The 18139-nt window shown below is 46.3% G+C and overlaps 1 pseudogene; it reads right to left on the reverse strand.

Annotated features, from left to right (window-relative positions):
- Nucleotides 1-1173: 1173 nt before the first annotated feature.
- The window catches only part of LOC146871938 (voltage-gated inwardly rectifying potassium channel KCNH6-like), a 267790-nt pseudogene continuing 250824 nt past the window's right edge, over nt 1174-18139 (reverse strand).

The raw sequence follows: 18139 nt of genomic DNA on the forward strand, positions 1-18139 counted from the left end.
TACGCCAGCTCTGATGATAAACAGTGTTGGTTCACAGCCCAACAGCACAAGCTCATGGAGATCAGAGATTAAGAACTCTTTATAAGCCTTATTCCTTTTTAGCAGCAGCATACATTTTTTCAGCTTTCTTCTAAATTGTCAAATGTAATTACTCTGTTTAATGATTGGGTGATTAAAAATTCTCATAAGATCACAAAATCACCATTCCTAAACACTGGGAAATAAGATAAGCTCTGATTCTGAACCCTCACCGTATATTTGAGATCAGCCAAAGCTGGGGGTGGGAAAATCTGCCTACTTTCTCTTCCACCCAAATTGTCAAATGGTAATGCAGGGAAGTAGCCATCAAAACTGATTGCTAGAACAATGTAAGAGTTTGGGTATGATAATAATGCAACACTCAATCTACTGTCAATGGGCCTGTCTCTGTGCACATTGGAAGTGCAGAGAACAGGGCTCAATGGAATGCTGATTCATATTGTTTTAAGATTCTAAAAATGCTGCTTTACTCGGCTATGCACCGTTGAGGGAGAAAGCCTAGGTAACATGAATAGGTTTAGTGTTGGGGGCTTGGACCATCCACTTCCACTGGCATATTTGTGTCTATCAGAAAAGATGAACATATATAAATAATACAAGTAACATTGTCTTTGTAAAGCACCTCTGACACTTCATAGCATCTTCAAGCGCTTTACAAACAAGTACACATTTCAGTGTTAACCGGTTGCCACTCAACCCTGTTGTATCTCCCTTGACGTTATGAGAGGTGGACAGGTGGTGCTATCTGCTACAGAAGTATGAAGATTGACAATTGGTCCTCTTTGTCTATTGCAGAAGGATGTAAAGCTGTGCCAACCTGTCCGAGAGTTGAACTTGTGAACCTCTAGTCTGCACAGGTTTCCCAGACTCCTGCCTTGGATTCTGGAGCGAACTTGCCATCTTGGCTATTTTGTGGGTACCGAAAGACTATTCTATGCATGTGGTTGCAGGAAAGCGTATCCTGGAGTCCAGCTCTGTCATCCAAGTCTTTGAACTTTCCACTGGTAAAATATTGAAGAGGTGACAGCTTCAACAGTAAACCTCAAAAGGATGCCGCCTCTATGTGCAGACAAATTCTAAACATCTCCATCTTCTCGAGGTCGAGGTATCTCTTCCTTCCAATGATCGTATTTTCTAACTCCCTGGAAGTCCAGGGTCTGATAGGTGTCTTTAAAAGTCCAGGTGGTCAAAGGACACTGAGGTTGATGCCCCGAGGTGTTCGGGCAGGGAGGGGAATCGAGACCCACAATAAAGTCCTTGTGGGTGCGATGTCAACTGACGGAGCTCCGAACTGTTAGGAAGCAAAATTGGATCCTGCTCAGAGAACATAGTGATGGTCTCATCAGATTCCACAGTTAGGTGGATCCCGCTGGAAACAGAGTCCTTAGACTTGAGGTTGAACTTCTCTATGTCAACATAGTCAGTAAAGCTGGAACTCAATACAAAACAAACAAATTACCTTAATTTCCTAGGATGGCTTTGCCATAAAATGTATTCCTCGAGTTATGAGGGTAATTATTGATCATAATAATCATAATATTCATAACATACACACAGATTGTGTACTTAATTGTTTGTATGTATGTTAAATTGTACACACCAATTGTTGCTATTTATTAGCTCAAAACAATGGGCTCTGGTGGGGATTACAGTTAATGGAATATTGTGTCAGGCTTTATGTGCACAGAGGGGCATGCTCCATAGCGATCGAGAGGCTTTACAAAATTTGATGCATTGCTCTAAAATGTAATTTAGGCCCAGGGAATGCTACAGGTATTAATTAAAGCCAGTGTGAATGGGTCCTTCTGAAAGGACTAACTGGAGATGATTTAAGTCATCATTGAGGTGCACTGGCAGAGCTTTATGAGGTCGCAGCTGTTGCAACTAAGAGCTGAAGTTGATGGGCTGCGGAGTACCACAGTGATTATGCCTCTTTGCTTAAATTGTGCACTCGCACATTCACAGCCCAGTCACAGTGTTTCCTCAAACTCTTGATGGTAGATTCGTTAACTGAGTTCTCAGTACATCAATACACAGAGCAGGTGACTTGAATTACTGAGCTGGGGAGCTGGAGAACCACTGCGGTAACATGTACACAATGCTTACAAACAAATAGTTGCCTGGACCATAACCATGCCCCATGACTTAGAGTATAAATACACCTACCGGAACAGAAGACACTGGGGACTCCGCCTGCAGTGAGGGGCTGGGCTGCACAGCATCCAGACTCTTGGACCCTGTTGAGTACATTCCTAGGGTGTGTCAGCTGGGAGAGATGGGGCTGTAAGCTGGAGGCACCTGGGAGAGCTGCCGCTGAAGAAGTTGGAGGATTATATTTATGTCAGAAGACATTCTGGTCTCCAACCTGCACAAGAAAGGTCACAAAGCTTACACATTAGAGACAAATCTTGTACAATTATGCTTTTATGATACAAAAATGTTAAAATCATGTTCAAGGGATGACATTGGCAAGCAAGTCCACGAATGAATGCAGTACCAATATTTATATTTTGGTCAGTCATTTATTTTCGAGAGTAAATGACAAATAGTACAAAAACAACCAGTCCTAGTTCAAACTAAAACAAGCATTTTTAATGCAATAAGTCTCACTTTTGCAAGCGTCTAAGCGATTGGCAGTGTAAATGAACATGCCTTTTATTAATGTGTTTTAAACCCAACACATATATAAAAGGCATCGTTATTTTTAACGCCAATAGCTCAAACTCTCGCAAATACGAGAGCACTTTAATGTTGATTGCGCCCCTTACTTTAGACGCTGCTCGCCGTATTCAGGTCACAGTGAACAGCGTCTGAACAAAGGGGTATGGACAATATTAAAGTGAAAGCGCATATGGTACACTTTCACACAAAGCAAAAACAAAATAATTAATTTACAAACGTTCTTCAGCGCAGCCGCTAAAGTGAAAGCATCCCTCACTATTAATTAATAAAATTAAAAAAGCACGGCCGCTCATGTGAAAGCAGCCATCTGTAAAATAAATAATTAAATAAGCAAGGACCGTAAACTGAAAGCAGACCCCGCCGAAAATTAAATAATTGAATAAGCGTGGCCGCTATAGTCAAAGTGGACCACGTAGTAATTTAAATAAATACAGTAGTCAAAGCGTGCAGCGTACTTCAATGTCGTAGGTGAAATAGGGGAAGAGCATTAAAGAAAATAGTGCTCACCAACTTATCTAGCAGACCATGACACAACACCAGTAAAAGGTCCAGTCGTTATGGGAAGTAACAAATGCAGACAAGGCGGTACCAGGGAGGCAACAACAAACCTACTAACGACTCGGAAGCCAGCGTTTACAAAGAACAATGACACAATCCTATAAAAATATGGGGGAGAGTGGGCGGGGCTTCAAAGCCATACTCCATTACTGCATGCCTCGCGGCAGCACACGCACTGCCTAGGCTCGATCTAAAAACTACACTGCCCCAACTGTGAAAAGTTAAGAGCAGGCAAATAGCACAGTATGCTTATAATTGAAAATGTACTTCTAGGGCACTAAAACAAGGCTTGGGTTTCTTAGAGGGCAACCCAGGTGATATACTTTCTCCATAGAAAAACACAATATGACTGTCTCAACTAGGCCAGTGAAGTGTCCAGTTCTTTGATACCAACGTCTTTTGCAGTGCATTATTTATTGTTTTGATTGCATTTTACCATCTGTAAGGATTCTGTCATTGAAAAAACAATGTATCCAGTGAAGCCTCCACCTGCAGACTTCAACCAACCATATACCTACTCTTGTATTTTCACTTTTGCACACCACAATCCCAGCAGCTGCTGTTTAAACCCACACCCTGATTCATAGGCTGAAAGTCTGTTTGAATGCATCCACCAGAGCTTCATGCAATCTAAGAAACAGCCAGCACCAGAATGATTTCCAGACAGACCACTTTCTCTGGAAGGTTAGTAGAGACCTGCATGACTCTCATATAAACAGCACTTGGAGGGTCCATCCTGACTTTTATTCACGTATTAGGGTTCTGATATAATCTGCTACACTAGAGTGTTATAGGCTATGCTGTGACTGTACCATGGCAACAATAGAATACGGAGTGTGGAGAGAAGAGGTTGACTGTTGGTGGGACAAGAGCTGTGCTGATTTGTACTGTACTGTTTTTTTGTTGTTTTTTTTTGCAGATTTATATAGCACCAACTCGACCCAAAGGTATTGGAGCGCTTTACACGAGCACCGGTTACGTTACACAAGGACACATTCATTTTTAGGTCTCGCCTGGCGTTGCAGCGCAAAGCGCTGCTCGCTCAGCGAGAGATTTTGTGGAGGAGGGGTTTTCAGAAAGGGACTCAAAGCCCCGCCCCTCATTTCCATTGGCTTGCGTCACGGTGGCCTGCCATTGGAAAAGAGGGTTTTTGGTTGATGGTTGACACCCTTTCGCCTCCGATCCGGACTGGGTCGCCTACATTGCTGCTGTCGCAAAGCAATTTCTTATCTTTATGGGGGCCAGCCATCTGTTTTCACCCAGCCCTGTGTTTATTTTTGCATCGCGCTTTCAGTGAAAGTGAAAGCGCGATGCAAATATAAACAAGTGGCTGAATGAAAACAGATGGCGAACGCTTATTTCTTTACCCACTTTCTTCTTTTTTTGGCCTTCCATCACTCTCTCTTACTCTTTTGATACATAATTTTCATCTTCCCTTCTTTACATTACCTTTCGCTTCCTTCTCTTATTTTGCCTCTTCCCTCCCCATTTATTTTGCCCACCCCTGTCCTAATCTTACCTCACACACTTTCCTCTGTGTTTGTTCTCCTTGCCATTTTACTTTTCTGTTATTTCGTTTCCCCCATCCCCCCTCTTATCCGGTGGCTTCTTCCGTCTCCCACCTTTGCAAAGCACAAAGTTAGCGTCTGATGGGAATTCCTTTGATCTTGGCCATTGAACTGGTTGTGTTTTTCTTCTGAAGGTGTGAGTGTAAATGTGGAGGGGGCATCCACGGAGCTTGGGGTAGGGGGGTAATCTCTCTCTTACCTTAGCCTGGTGCCAATGATACCAGTCCTGAAGAAAAAGGCAGACCGCACTGCTGCCCAGCGCCGGCGTTACACACACTCCACGTACCTCTAGACTTCGGAGAATCCAAAAACCTTCTACCCCTTTTGGCTGAGAATGATAGACCCTTAGATCTGCACAAACTGAATATCTAACTTCTCCCTGCTGGTCACTTCTGTGCTCCCTTGTAGCGGCGTGTGTCTGCCTCTGCTCCCACACACTCCACATTGTTTTCAGCAAGCTACACTGACCTCGGCAACTGTACTTTTTATATGGGAAAACCACTTCTCGCAGCCTCCGCTGAAACCGTTCCCACCGGGAATGTGAAATCGCAGCAGCAGAGTAGGAAAAAAAGTTTAGCGAACTTTTTCTGCGAGCGCCGTTCTTTTCCTCTTCCTCGTCTTGTGCGCGGCTCTGATGCAGACCGAAACGGACACCCTCGACACACACACACACACAATGGAAAGTTAATAGGACACTGGATTTATTGAAATCAAAGTGTGCGGCAGGAGGGCTGAGGGGAGCGGGGAGGACGGGCAAGTGCTCTCTCTCTATGCAAAACCCAACTCTTGCAAACCTTTGTCTAAACTTTCACTTTCACATCAGCGAGGCGGGGTTTTGCGGCAGCATGGAGTAGAGTGGAGCAGAGAGGGAGCCAGCAGCACAGCCAATGAGGCCTTCCAGCCCACAGAGCTCCGCGTGAATCCAGGCTCCTCGACCCGGCCTTCTAGGGCACCATGTACTCCCCTTACTGCCTAACCCAGGTAAAGACAAAGACCTCTTTCTGGCCTTTGTGTCCTTGTCCGTGCACAGCTGCTTTCGTGGACGAGGGATGTGGGTGGGGAATTTTCAGCCTTCCTCTGCAAATGTTTGCATGGCACTTTTCCAGCGTTGCCCTTTTTGGTCTGTACATTTTACTGGCATTTTATATTCATGAGAACAATCTAAATTATCATACTAGGCCATTCAAATAATGACTGCGTGCTTCTGGCCCATTTTCGCCTGTAGAGGGACGGTAACCCTAGTCAGTTCGTCACGTTCTCTTCACCCCGTTAAAATGAATATGGTGATGTTCTTGCGGAATGCGGGACGCTTGCCCCCTCTCAATATGTACAAATGATACACGCTGGCGTGCAGGCAGTAGGGTCAAGGGTCCAGTGTTGTGCACATAAATACATAACAAGCATTTGCAATGCAATAGGTCTCGCATTTACCCAAGTTTGAGCTAATGGCATTGTAAACCGCAATGCCTTTTATTTATGTTTTGGCTTTTAAAACATAAATAAAAGGCATTGTCATTTACAATGACAATAGCTTAAACTTGCGTAAATGCGAGACCTATTGCACTGCAAATGCTTGTTTTAGGTCTCGCCTGGTGTTGCAGCGCTGCTCGCTTGGCGAGAGATTTTGTGGAGGAGGGGTTTTCAGAAAGGGATTCGAAGCCCCGCCCCTCATTCCATTGGCTTGCTTCACCGTTTATGCTAAACGGTGGCCTGCCATTGGAAATGAGGATTTTTGGTTGACACCCTTTCGCCTCCGATCCGGACTGGGTCGCCTGCTTTGCTGCTGTCTTATGGGGGCCAGCCATCTGTTTTCACTCAGCCCCGTGTTTATTTTTGCATCGCGCTTTCAGTGAAAGTGAAAGCGCGGTGCAAATATAAACAACCGGCTGTATAAAAACAGATGGCGAGCGCTTGTTTCTTTACCCACTTTCTTCTTATTTCGGCCTTCCGTCACTCTCTCTTACTCTTTTGATACATAATTTTCATCTTCCCTTCTTTCCATTACCTTTCGCTTCCTTCTCTTATTTTGCCTCTTCCCTCCCCATTTATTTTGCTCTCCCCGTCCTAATCTTTCCTCACACACTTTTCTCTGTGTTTGTTCTCCTTGCCATTTAACTTTTCTGTTATTCTGTTTTCCCCGTTCCCTCCTCTTATCAGGCGGCGACTTCCGTCTCTCACCTTTGGAAATCACAAAGTTAGCTTCTGTTGGGAATTCCGTTGATCCTGGCGCTTGAACTGGTTGTGTTTTTCTTCTGAAGGTGTGAGTGTAAATGTGGAGGGGGCATCCGCGGAGCTCGGGGTAGGGGGGTAATCTCTCTCTTGCCTTAGCCTGGTGCCAATGATACCAGTCCTGCAGAAAAAGGCAGAACACACTGCTGCCCAGTGCCGGAGCTACACACAATCCATGTACCTCTAGACTTCGGAGAATTGAAAAACCTTCTACCCCTTTCGGCTGAGTATGACAGACCCTTATATTTGCACAAAGCGAATATCTACCTTCTCCCACCGGTCGCTTCCGCGCTCCCTTGTAGTGGCGTGTGTCTGCCTCTGCTCCCACACACTCCACATTTTTTTCGGCAAGCTACACTGACCTCGGCAACTGTATTTTTTATATGGGAAAATCACTTCTCGCAGCCTCCGCTGAAACCATTCCCACCGGGAATGTGGAATTGCAGCAGCAGAGTAGAAAAAAATGTTAGGTGAACTTTTTCTTCAAGCGAGCGCCGTTCTTTTGCTCTTACTCGTCTTGTGCGTGGCTCTGTTGCAGACAGAAACACACACACTCTCGACACACACACACAACGGAAAGTTTATAAGACAGAGGTAAAGACACTGGATTAATTGAAATCAAAGTGTGCGGCAGGAGGGTGGAGGGGAGCGGGGAGGACAGGGCAGTGCTCTCTCTCTCTGTATGTAAAACCCAACTCTTGCAAAACTTTGTCTAAATTTTCACTTTCAGAGCAGCGAGGCGGAGTTTCTTGGCAGCATGGAGTAGAGTGGAGCGAAGAGGGAGCCAGCGGCACTGCCAATGCGGCCTTCCAGCCCACAGAGCTCCGCGTGAATCCAGGCTCCTCGACCAGGCCTTTCAGGGCACCATGTACTCCCCTTACTGCCTCGCCCAGGTATAGACAAAGACCTCTTTCTTGCCTTTGTGTCCTTGTCCGTGCACAGCTGCTTTGTTGGGCACCCTCGTGGACGAGGGATGTGAGTGCGGAATTTTCAGCCTTCCTCGGCAAATGTTTGCATGGCACCTTTCCAGCATTGCCCCTTTGGTCGGTACATTTTACTGGCATTTTATATTCATGAGAACAATATAAACTATCATACCAGGCCATTTAAAAAATGTCTGCGTGCTTCTGGCCCATTTTCGCCTGTAGAGGGACGGTAACTCTAGTCAGTTCGTCACATTCTCTTCATCCCGTTAAAATTAATGTGGTAATCTTGTGGAATGCGGGACGCTTGCACCCTCTCAATATGTACAAATTATACACACTGGCGTGCAGGCAGTAGGGACACGGGTCCAGTGTTGTGCACATACATACATAACAAGCATTTGCAATGTAATAGGTCTCGCATTTACGCTCGTTGGAGCTAATGGCATTGTAAACAGCAATGCCTTTTATTTATGTTTTGGCTTTTGAAACATAAATAAAAGGCATTGTAAATGCGAGACCTATTGCATTGCAAATGCTTGTTTTTTGGTAGGCACTGGGAGATTAAGTGATTTGCCCAGAATCACAGGATGTGGACGCGCCCCGAGGCTCAACCTTGGTTTCCAGCACCAAAGTCGGCAGCTCTAGCTGTCAGACCACATCCTCTCTCCTGCTGATGGAATAAAAAAGATTTGAAGTGCTAGTTGCCTAGTGTAGTACATATGGTGACGAGCTACCTGAAAGGGGCAGGACAGTCACCAACAACCCTCAAGGATATCGGACAGAACACTATACACGGTTTGAATTCTGGCTTATTGAATTTATTTTTGTGCAAAGAACAAACAGCGTACTCTGAATATTTTTTTTATATTTTCACAAGCTGTGGGACTTCTTATTTAACTTTCCAAGCATAATTGCTGTTAAATCCGCCCACTCGCGATGCCTCATGCATTCCCCATATCCGTGGTGCTTCCAGCCGCCAGTGTAGGTCTTTTGAATGCCCCGATATGTCTGACTCCACTCCAGCCGCCAGCAGAGGTACAGTGAAAGCCACACCTTGGGAGAGGCACCGGACACCTCCAGTGCTAGTTTGCCTGCCTGTATCATTCTGCTTCGCAGAGCCAGTTGAGACGCAGAACAAAATTGGAAGACAAATTGATGTGCAAGCGGCTGCAGCTGTGAGTGCGGTGCTCATGGTCTAGTGAACATGCTGCTACTCGTAAGCAGATGTGAATCGACGTATTACTTGGCACGTTTGGATGAACCAGTGGGAGTGGCCAATTGAAGAACCAATGAGAAATCAGGCCCATTTGAAAACTAGGCCGTAACACAAATCTCTGGATGTTTTGCATGGGAATCAATATAAGAAAGACTTCAACCTACAATTAATGAGCATTGCTGCCTCATAAGTCCGACTTCCAGCACAATCGAGCATTCAACAGCATTTAATATTATTTTAGATTGTTATATGAGCAAGTTAGTTTTGAAGTTGTTATTTTAGTCTATTGTATCAGCCTAATTCTTTAGTTTGTTGTGTACACTTACCTTGCAGGTTATCATGGTGGTCACTCAAGAGTGCATGTGAAAAGTCAGGGAGTGGGGAACTATACAGCCTCGTTGAAAAGTTTAACACGGACATGTGAGTTTGGTGACTTATCAGACTCACTCCTAAGGGACCAACTGTTGCAATATACCAATGATGCCAGGTTCCAAGAACAATTTTTAGCACAAAAAAAACACTTTAAAAGAAGCTGTAGACATTGTTGAAGGCATGGAGCGCACTACTAGTTGGGTCAAATAGATGCGGAGCACACTTCCTGGCACTGTGAAAAGAGTGACTAACTTTACTATGGGGAGTGATGCAAATGAAGAAAACAAAAAAGCTAATCAAAAACCTGTGTGGACCAAAGGCCTCGTCCAAGAGAAAGACTCGAGGTTCAAATGTTTTGAATGTGGCAGCCCCAACCTTTTATCAAATAGCCCAAATTGTTTTGCCCACAATTCAGTCTGTCAGAGCTGTGGGAAAAGAGGACATTTTGCCTGCATATGTAAGAATTGCAAAGTGCGTGAAGTGAATGATATGCTGGAAGTTAACCAGAAAGCTATATTATGAGTTGTACCCTCTTTGGATAATGTTAGGAAAGTTGACGGGGAGGTTGTTGTGGGGCAGATCCTGATGCCTGAAGATGAAATGACAATTGTTGTGAAAGAGCTTGTGGTCCTAGCTGATTCTGGTTCACCTTTCACTCTTGTGGGCGACAAGAATTGGGAGAGGACTATTGGGAAGGAGAATATAAATTTACTACAACATGACATTAACCCAGAAGGCTACGGAGGTTCTAGTATCAATCGAATTAGTTTTGCTGTCATGAACATGAGTTTTAAAAGCAGACAGACAATTCGCAAAGTTTATGTAGGCAATTGTGGCAATAATATCCTTGGCTGGCGACATCAGGGAGACTTAGGCATCTTTCTCAATCCAAGCTCTCCAGAACAAGTCCTCTTCATTGCCAATGTGGGTGAAGGGTTGGATACTGTACAAGAATTCCAGGATGTGTTTAGGAAAGGGCTGGGTCTTGTACAAGATTTTCAGCACAAAATTGTTTAAAACAAAAATGGCAAGCCTGGTATACACAAGATTAGGGGAGTACTACATCTAATGTGGAAATCATTACAGGGAAAGATTTACAATTTGTTGTCCTTGGGGTGATTGAAGAAATAGAGTCATCAGAGTGACTGGCTTCCATTGTTTTAGATGGGAGCAAACTAAGGATGTGTGTGGACCTTAGGGACCTCAGCTAATGCTTTTGAGCTGATCGACAGCCCCTATTCAATTTTGAAGAAGCCCTGAGCTTACACAAAGATGTGCATGTGTTTAGCGTAATGGATGTATCTGCTGCTTACCACCAGATGCAGCTACATGAGGATTCTAGAGCACTCACATCCTTCGTAACACCACTAGGTGTGAACAGGATTGTGAGGTTGCTTTTCGGCTTAACCTCAGCTGCGGCATGTTTCTAACCCGTATGAAAATGGTATTGAAGGGAATTGACTCTGTAATGTTCTTTCAAGATGACATCTTAGTATATGGAAGGGACAAACAGGGTCATGACCTTGTCCTCAGACAAGTGTTGACAAGACTTAGAGACAAAGGCCTTACACTCAAGAAAGAAAAATGCAAGTTTATGGTGAGTTCAGTTTCCTACTTGAGGCATACCATTTCAGCAGATGGTATAAATCCCAAACTAGACTTGGTCAGATTTTTTCTGGAGACACCTTATCTCACCAATAAGGAACAGATTAGTTCTTGGATGGGTCTGGCAGAATATTATGCTAAATGTATTCCCAATCTTGCCAGCGTAATTCAGCCAGTTAGGCTTCTTCAACCGAAAGTTGCATGTTTTGACTAGTCTGAGGATTGAAATATAGCCAAAATGTGTACTTTGGGGCATTTCGATGTCTTTATAAAATCCATATTCACCACTGATGCGAGCATTAAAAGGCTGGGTGCTGTTTTGTTCCAGGGTACAGGCAGTGAGGAAAGAGTGGTAGCCTTTGCCTCATGTTCTGCTAGAGGCGCCGAAGAAAGATATTCAGTCATAGAGCAAGAGGCCTTAGCGTGCATGTGGGCAGTGCACTACTTTAAGTTGTTCTTGTGGGGCTTACCCTTTGTGCTCAGAACTGACCACAAGCCTTTGATCCAGCTGTCAGGGTGCAGAAATATTAACAACACAACACCACACATCAAAAGGTGAATGGAGTCTAATTGAGTATAATTACTGAGTTGAATATCTGCCTGGGTGAACAATGTGCCTGCGGATTGTTTGTCAAGCTTGCCTGTTGAGAGGACAGTTATATCGGAAGTTGATCAGCCTGTTATGTGGGTGAAAGAAAGGGCCATCTTCAAACAGAATGGGCAACTCAGGCAGAAAAAGATGAGGCGAGGAAGCAAGTAATGAACAATGTGGCTGCAGGTTGGCCTGATCTTTGTGGTGATCACAAAAAAAAAATAGGCATTTTTGAAGTATCTTAGAAGAGTTAGCATCCTTAAAGGATAACTGTACCATGGTGAATGGGTGGTTCCGCAGGTGGGCTTATGGAACACAATTGTGATTCTAGCTCATGAGGGGCATTTGGGCAGAAATTTAACTGAAAAAAGGGTCTAGGAATGTTATTTGTGGCCTGGCGTAGACAGGCAAGCAGAAGGCGTGGATAAGGATTGTCTCCAGTGTGCTGGTAAAGATAAGTCCAGATCTATCAGGACTGCTCCACTGTACCATTTGACTTATTGCTATCCTCAGAAATATGTGCTCTTGTTCCGAGAGCAAAGGAAAATGGCGGTTACCTCTATGGCGGACTCTGAGAGGCGCAGCGGCTGAGACCCCGGGGCCCCTATCAATGGACCTGAGCATCGGGCTCGTTGGCCGCCATAGGTGAGGGGTCTTAGCCTGTGCTCCAGGCGATTATATGCCCTCACGGTGACATCGGAGGAGGCGGGCGGAATCCCTCATGGTGGGACTGGACAAAAAAGAGTGCCCCATCGGGACTGTTAGCTCGCGTTAGTGGAGGGGGATTGAAGGCGCGCTGAGCTCCAGACTGCAGATTGCACGCCCCCCCAACTAAAAGCGGCATTGGGAACACACAGTCAGCCTGCGGCTGGGTATCCGCGGACCCGGTGCACACCAGAAGTGCCCACCAGAAGTCGGGCTACTGGACTACCAGTTCACAAGAGCCCCCACAGGCACGAGGTGAGGCTGGGGGCCCCCCTTTTCCAGCGAGGGAAGAAGCATAAAGTAGGGGGCTGGGCCCTGAACCCTCCCATAGCACCGGTGGCATAGCGCGGCCCCTGAGACTGTTGGTGGGGGCATCTGGCAGCAATTTATGGATGGTGAGGCAAGTGAAGCAGCGGGGGTCAGATGTGAACCTGCATGGGGGGCCCGTGGCCTCAAGGCATATATTAGTGGAGGGGGCCTAAGACCAACTCCTCTGAGAGGTGCTGGGCGCCTGTTGCCTGACCCTAACATGGCCCCCGAACACTGAGGTCATCATTAGAGAACACCGGCAGCATTACCAGCGTTACTACACTGAGAGGAGCCAGCGAAAAGCGGAGGGCAACGCCTGCAGCTGCCGCTGCTCTCGCAGAGACCCAACAGGAGCACACAGACAGTCATCACTGAAAGGGCCCACTGACGTACTTTGGAAGCCCTAACATTCAGCATTGGTGATTCACTCGCAGGGGACTGCGGCGCGACATAGGCCCCTAAGCCAAACAAAGAGAGCTCAGCCTGGTTCCATGCGATGCGAGGGCGGCCAGGAGCTGACCAAGCACAACATCTACCTATGCCACAAAAAAGGCCCCCTACAACAAGGTCTCCAACTACTTTGCCGCCACAGGTGTGGGAGCGATTGGTGACGAATCAACACAACCCCCAGGAGCAATGACGCTCACCAGAGAGGACCTCCTGTCTTCCCTGCGGGAATTTAAAAAGGAGCTCCGCGCAGACATCAAGACTGACATGGACCCCTCCTTCGAGTCGTTTCAAGCGGAAATGAGGGAGAAACTGTCGACTCTACAGGCCGACATGGACTCGTGGGCACCAGAACGCTTGACCTCGAGGCGAAAGTTCAGGAATTGACGGATCGCATTCAACCCCTAGAGCAGAGGTCTTCAAACTTTTGGGTACCGAGACCCCCCTGTCAACATTTTCAGTCGTAAGGACCCCCTCCTGACAAACATTTCTAAACCTGTAGGCAGGGCTTCCGGAATTACGAGACAGGTGAGGACCAAATTACACGACAGGCTTGACTAAATTGTTTGGGAAGAAAATGTAAATAATGTTATGTGATACCGTGTTATTTTGGGATAGAATTGCTTCATTATTTTGACATTTATTGCACACAGTAACACTGAGGAAAGATTTCACCCCATCAGTACCAATTTATAACCAAAATACAGCAATTAACATCAGAAAGATGACCTTTGTGATGGGCTTTCCACTCCGCAGGAATACGTGCTGCCACATTAGAAGCTCACCTGGCCCTGGCCGGAAGCAGCAGGGGTCCCTTAAAACCCTGGCGGTCTTGTGCAGAGTTAAGTAATTTACCCATGCCGCTTTCCTCTCACCCCTCCCTTCCATCCCTCTCTCCTCTCCTCTTCCAATCCCGGATCCCTCTCTCACTTTGCAGGCCATTTTCTTTCACCCCTTTTTACAACTTCTGAACTCTCCCCATTCAACTTCTCACTTCACCCTTAATCACCTCTTGCCATTCTGTCTTTTCACTGCCCTCATCTCTAACAGTTTTTTGCATTTACCTCATGGCCTCTCTGGCCCGTCACCTCCTGTGCCCATCTGCACTTCTCATTCACCTCAAGTCTCTCCATTCAAATTGTTGTCTATTTGTATCTTACACCTCTCCAGTCCCCCCATTCATTTTTCACATCTCTCCTTTTTTTTCACACCTATTTGAACCAATGTCCCTCTCCCCTGTTACCTCAGCACCAGTGCTTAATTTGAGCAGGTGGTTTCCGGTGCTCCGCACTGGCACCTAATTGTGCACACTGGCACTATGACCGTCTACCACATGGTGGCTCTGTCTGTGTAATTTAGAGATGAGCAGAACAGCTGTTTATTAATTCAAAATACATTAAAAACTATAAACTCCTGACATCCATGCCATTCTTATAGCTTTGGGGGCTTGAAATAGTCAAACTTGTACAGCGTTATGGTTGGTAGTTGCATAGGTATTGTCATTGGCCGCACAGGCAAGGCAATGGGTGGGTGGTTAAAGTTGCAGTGGCCTACTGGGGAGGGCCCTGGCACATGTTTTATTACAAATTAATCATTGCTCAGCACCCACCCCAGTACTCCCTCTCTTCCCCTATGGCTGCTGTTTCTCACCCCTGTCGCATCAAATTACTTTTTAGGTCACAGATCATCTCTCAGCTATCTTCTCTCACAGTTTGACAGTAGCCCTCCTCTGTGCCCTCAACTTTCCCTCACACTCCCTTCTTGCGTGTCCGCACTTCCCTTCGGCACTTCACATTTCTCCTCATCTCTGACCTCTTCAATCAAATTCTCTCACTCCCTTGCTGTCCTTTCTCATCCTCATCTCTCCACACTGAGCACACGGGTTGGACCCGTATGCTCCTCTTGGCCTGTGCCACTCTGCTTATTGTTCCCTAATTCAGGAAGGCATGAATTGTCTGTCTTGCTGTTTTGGTGCAGGCCACACAGTTATGGAACGTGCACCCTCCTTTGCTTCACTCCACCAAGAATCTATTATCCTTTAGGAAGATATAAAAACCTGGCTCTATGCTCTGTAGGTCACCCCATTTGTCTGGTTCTCCTTCCCCTTCTGTGTGTTTCTCATTTGCCTTCAGGCAACAGATGGCTATTAGCCCCAGCACACCTTTTGGTAACAGTAGCGCACAACAAATGTAAATAATAATAGTAATAGGCAGAAGCAGGGGAGCCACTAGGCCCAACCTTCACGGGGGCCTACACTCCCAGGCAGCGCTGGCCATAGCACTGGTCACACACGGCGCAACAGTGTTTTTTGGTGCCCCATCCCCCGTTTCCTCCTTCTCCATAAATTCCCTCACTACCACTCACCAACAAAGCACCTCGGGCATATTATCAAGACAGGCGATGAAATTATCGCCACTTTAGCAGCAGAAAACTGCAGCTAAAACGGCGATAATGGGCTTGATAATATGCTTTATGGAATTCCAATTGAAGCCCATGTTAGATGTCCTTCACATCTAACATGGGCTTCAATTGGAATTCCATAGAGCATATTATCAAGCCCATTATCGCCGTCTTAACGGCCGTTTGCTGCCGCTAAAGCAGCGATAATTTTATCGCCTGTCTTGATAATATGCCCCTTGATCTCTCTGTAGCACCTTTCTGACAAACATTTTTTTTTTTATAGTGCTACTCATAGTTTACTCACACTCAGTTCTGTGATCTACATAGTACATGTTCTTTGTAGCAGGCACATTAACCCTCCGTGTATGAGAAGAGTGCCCATGTGAGTGCATGGTGAGCGATGCAACAGTGTGAGAGTAGGGAAAGAGGAGTGACTGCAGGGTGAGTGAGGTGAGCATATGAATTTGGGTACGGATGTAAGTGCAGAGTGGGACGAATGACTGCATGGTTAATTATGGGCTTGTTTGAGCGAGTTGCAAATTGAGCAGTGAGGGTGCAGGTGAATGAGGTGTCACATGAGTGCAGATGAGTAGTGTGACTGCAGGCTGATGTATAGGGTGAACAACGCAAGTGCGTTGTGATTGCAGAGTGATCACTGTGAGTGCAGGGTGAATGATGTGAGTTAATGGTTATCAGTGTGAGTGCATTGTGATTGCTGTGAGTGCAGGGTGAGCGTGAAAGTGAAGTGCGAGAATGAGAAGTGAGTTCTCTGAATGCAGGGTGCATTCCCAGACACTTGTAGTAACTCAGCATATTATTGACGGCAGCGTAGGGTTTAAAGATATAAGTTAAACTATTGCTATTATGACATTAATCAGGGATCGAGGGTGGAGGAAATTAATAATATGCTGATCCTGCAACACACGTCTAGTCCTATGGTTAGGGTTGCCTGCTCATTATTCTGATGTCCCAGACGGTACAAAAATAAGCAGTCACCTAAAGCTGTATATTTCAGCACTCATCTGTGCGTACTTGGAACAGCAAATATAAAGTGTTCTTCACTGCCTCAATGATCCATGACTGATAATTAAAGGGAACAAAGACAGAAAAGTCACATTACGAATGAATGCATATGATTTTATTTACAATCCCATTTAGTGTCAAGAGGAGGCCTTTGCAGGATCTTTAAACATCAAATGGCTGGTATTTTCCTTCTTGCAACCCTACTTTATATTTCTTTTCATGAAATGCATTCTAACACACTACTGCAGTAAATGTAAAATACAAATGTAAGGAAAAGGCAGAGTTGGGGCCCAGGGGGTACTGGAACTAGAAAAAAAACCTAAGTTTTACAAAAGGTATGTAAACATGCAAATGGTCTTTAACGACCTGTGAAAAACTCAGGCGTGCCGGGCTGTGCTGGAGATAAGACTGCAGACACAGCCCAGCGGAGCCCACAGCAGCTCGAGCCGAGACACACTGCAGGGGAGGAGGGGAGCTGAATCCCTTGTTGTCCGATGGACCTGGGAGGAAGTGTGACCGGGAATGTGCAACCCCCTTTCCATCACTTCACGACCCCTGGGGGTTGCGCCCCACACTTTGAAGACCCCTGCCCTAGAGGAAGTATCTGCGGACTTAAGTGGACAGCTGTGTGCCACCTTGCTCAAGTGCGAGGACTTAGAAAACAGGTCCCGCCGCGATAATATCCGAGTCCGTGGCCTGGAGGAAGACTGCGAGGGACCGAACCTGGAGGCCTTCATGGTGGGCCTTTTCTCCTCGGTTATGGGAGAGGACGGCCACGAGATCCAGCTGGAGAGAGTACACAGAGTGGGGCAGCGACTTCCTGGGGAGGGCCGGAGACCCCGAGACATTCTGGCAAAATTCAGCTCCATTAAAATCAAAGAACTGGTCTTACAAAAAGCTAGAAGCACCGACAAAGACCCTTTTCAGAACACCATGTGTACGCTCTACCAAGATGTGGCCCAAGCCACTCTTATGCGCTGACAGCAATTCCGCCCGATCACCGACTGAGAGAGAAGAAGGTCAAGTACAGGTGGACCTACCCGTTTGGGATTGCCTTCCAGTGGGAAAACAAACACTTGCACTGCACCGAATTGACGGAGGTGGCGGACATCTTGGGAATCATGACCCCTGTGTCTAATAGTGCTGCAGCTTCGAGGGCCACAGAAGGGGAAAAGCAACGAGAGCAACAGGGGGATGGCCAATGGTGGAGAGTGGGCCGAAGGGGCAACAAAACCCCGGACTGAGTTTCACAACCAGTGGGTCCCACGACCAAGCTATCTTCAAAGGACAAGGTACTCTACCCCCTCACCCCCTGGGGAAAGCCAGATGTTGTTATGAGAGATGGATGGAGCAGAGGACTTGCACTTCACAAGACTGTGCGGCATCCACGGGTCCGGTCCCTTTTCTGTAGCCTTGGGACTGGTGCTAATACCCCTGGGGCACATGGTCGAGCTGCGCTTGTTGTGAG

The sequence above is a fragment of the Triturus cristatus genome, chromosome 1_1 (genome assembly GCF_964204655.1).
Source record: "Triturus cristatus chromosome 1_1, aTriCri1.1, whole genome shotgun sequence".
Lineage (NCBI taxonomy): Eukaryota > Metazoa > Chordata > Amphibia > Caudata > Salamandridae > Triturus > Triturus cristatus.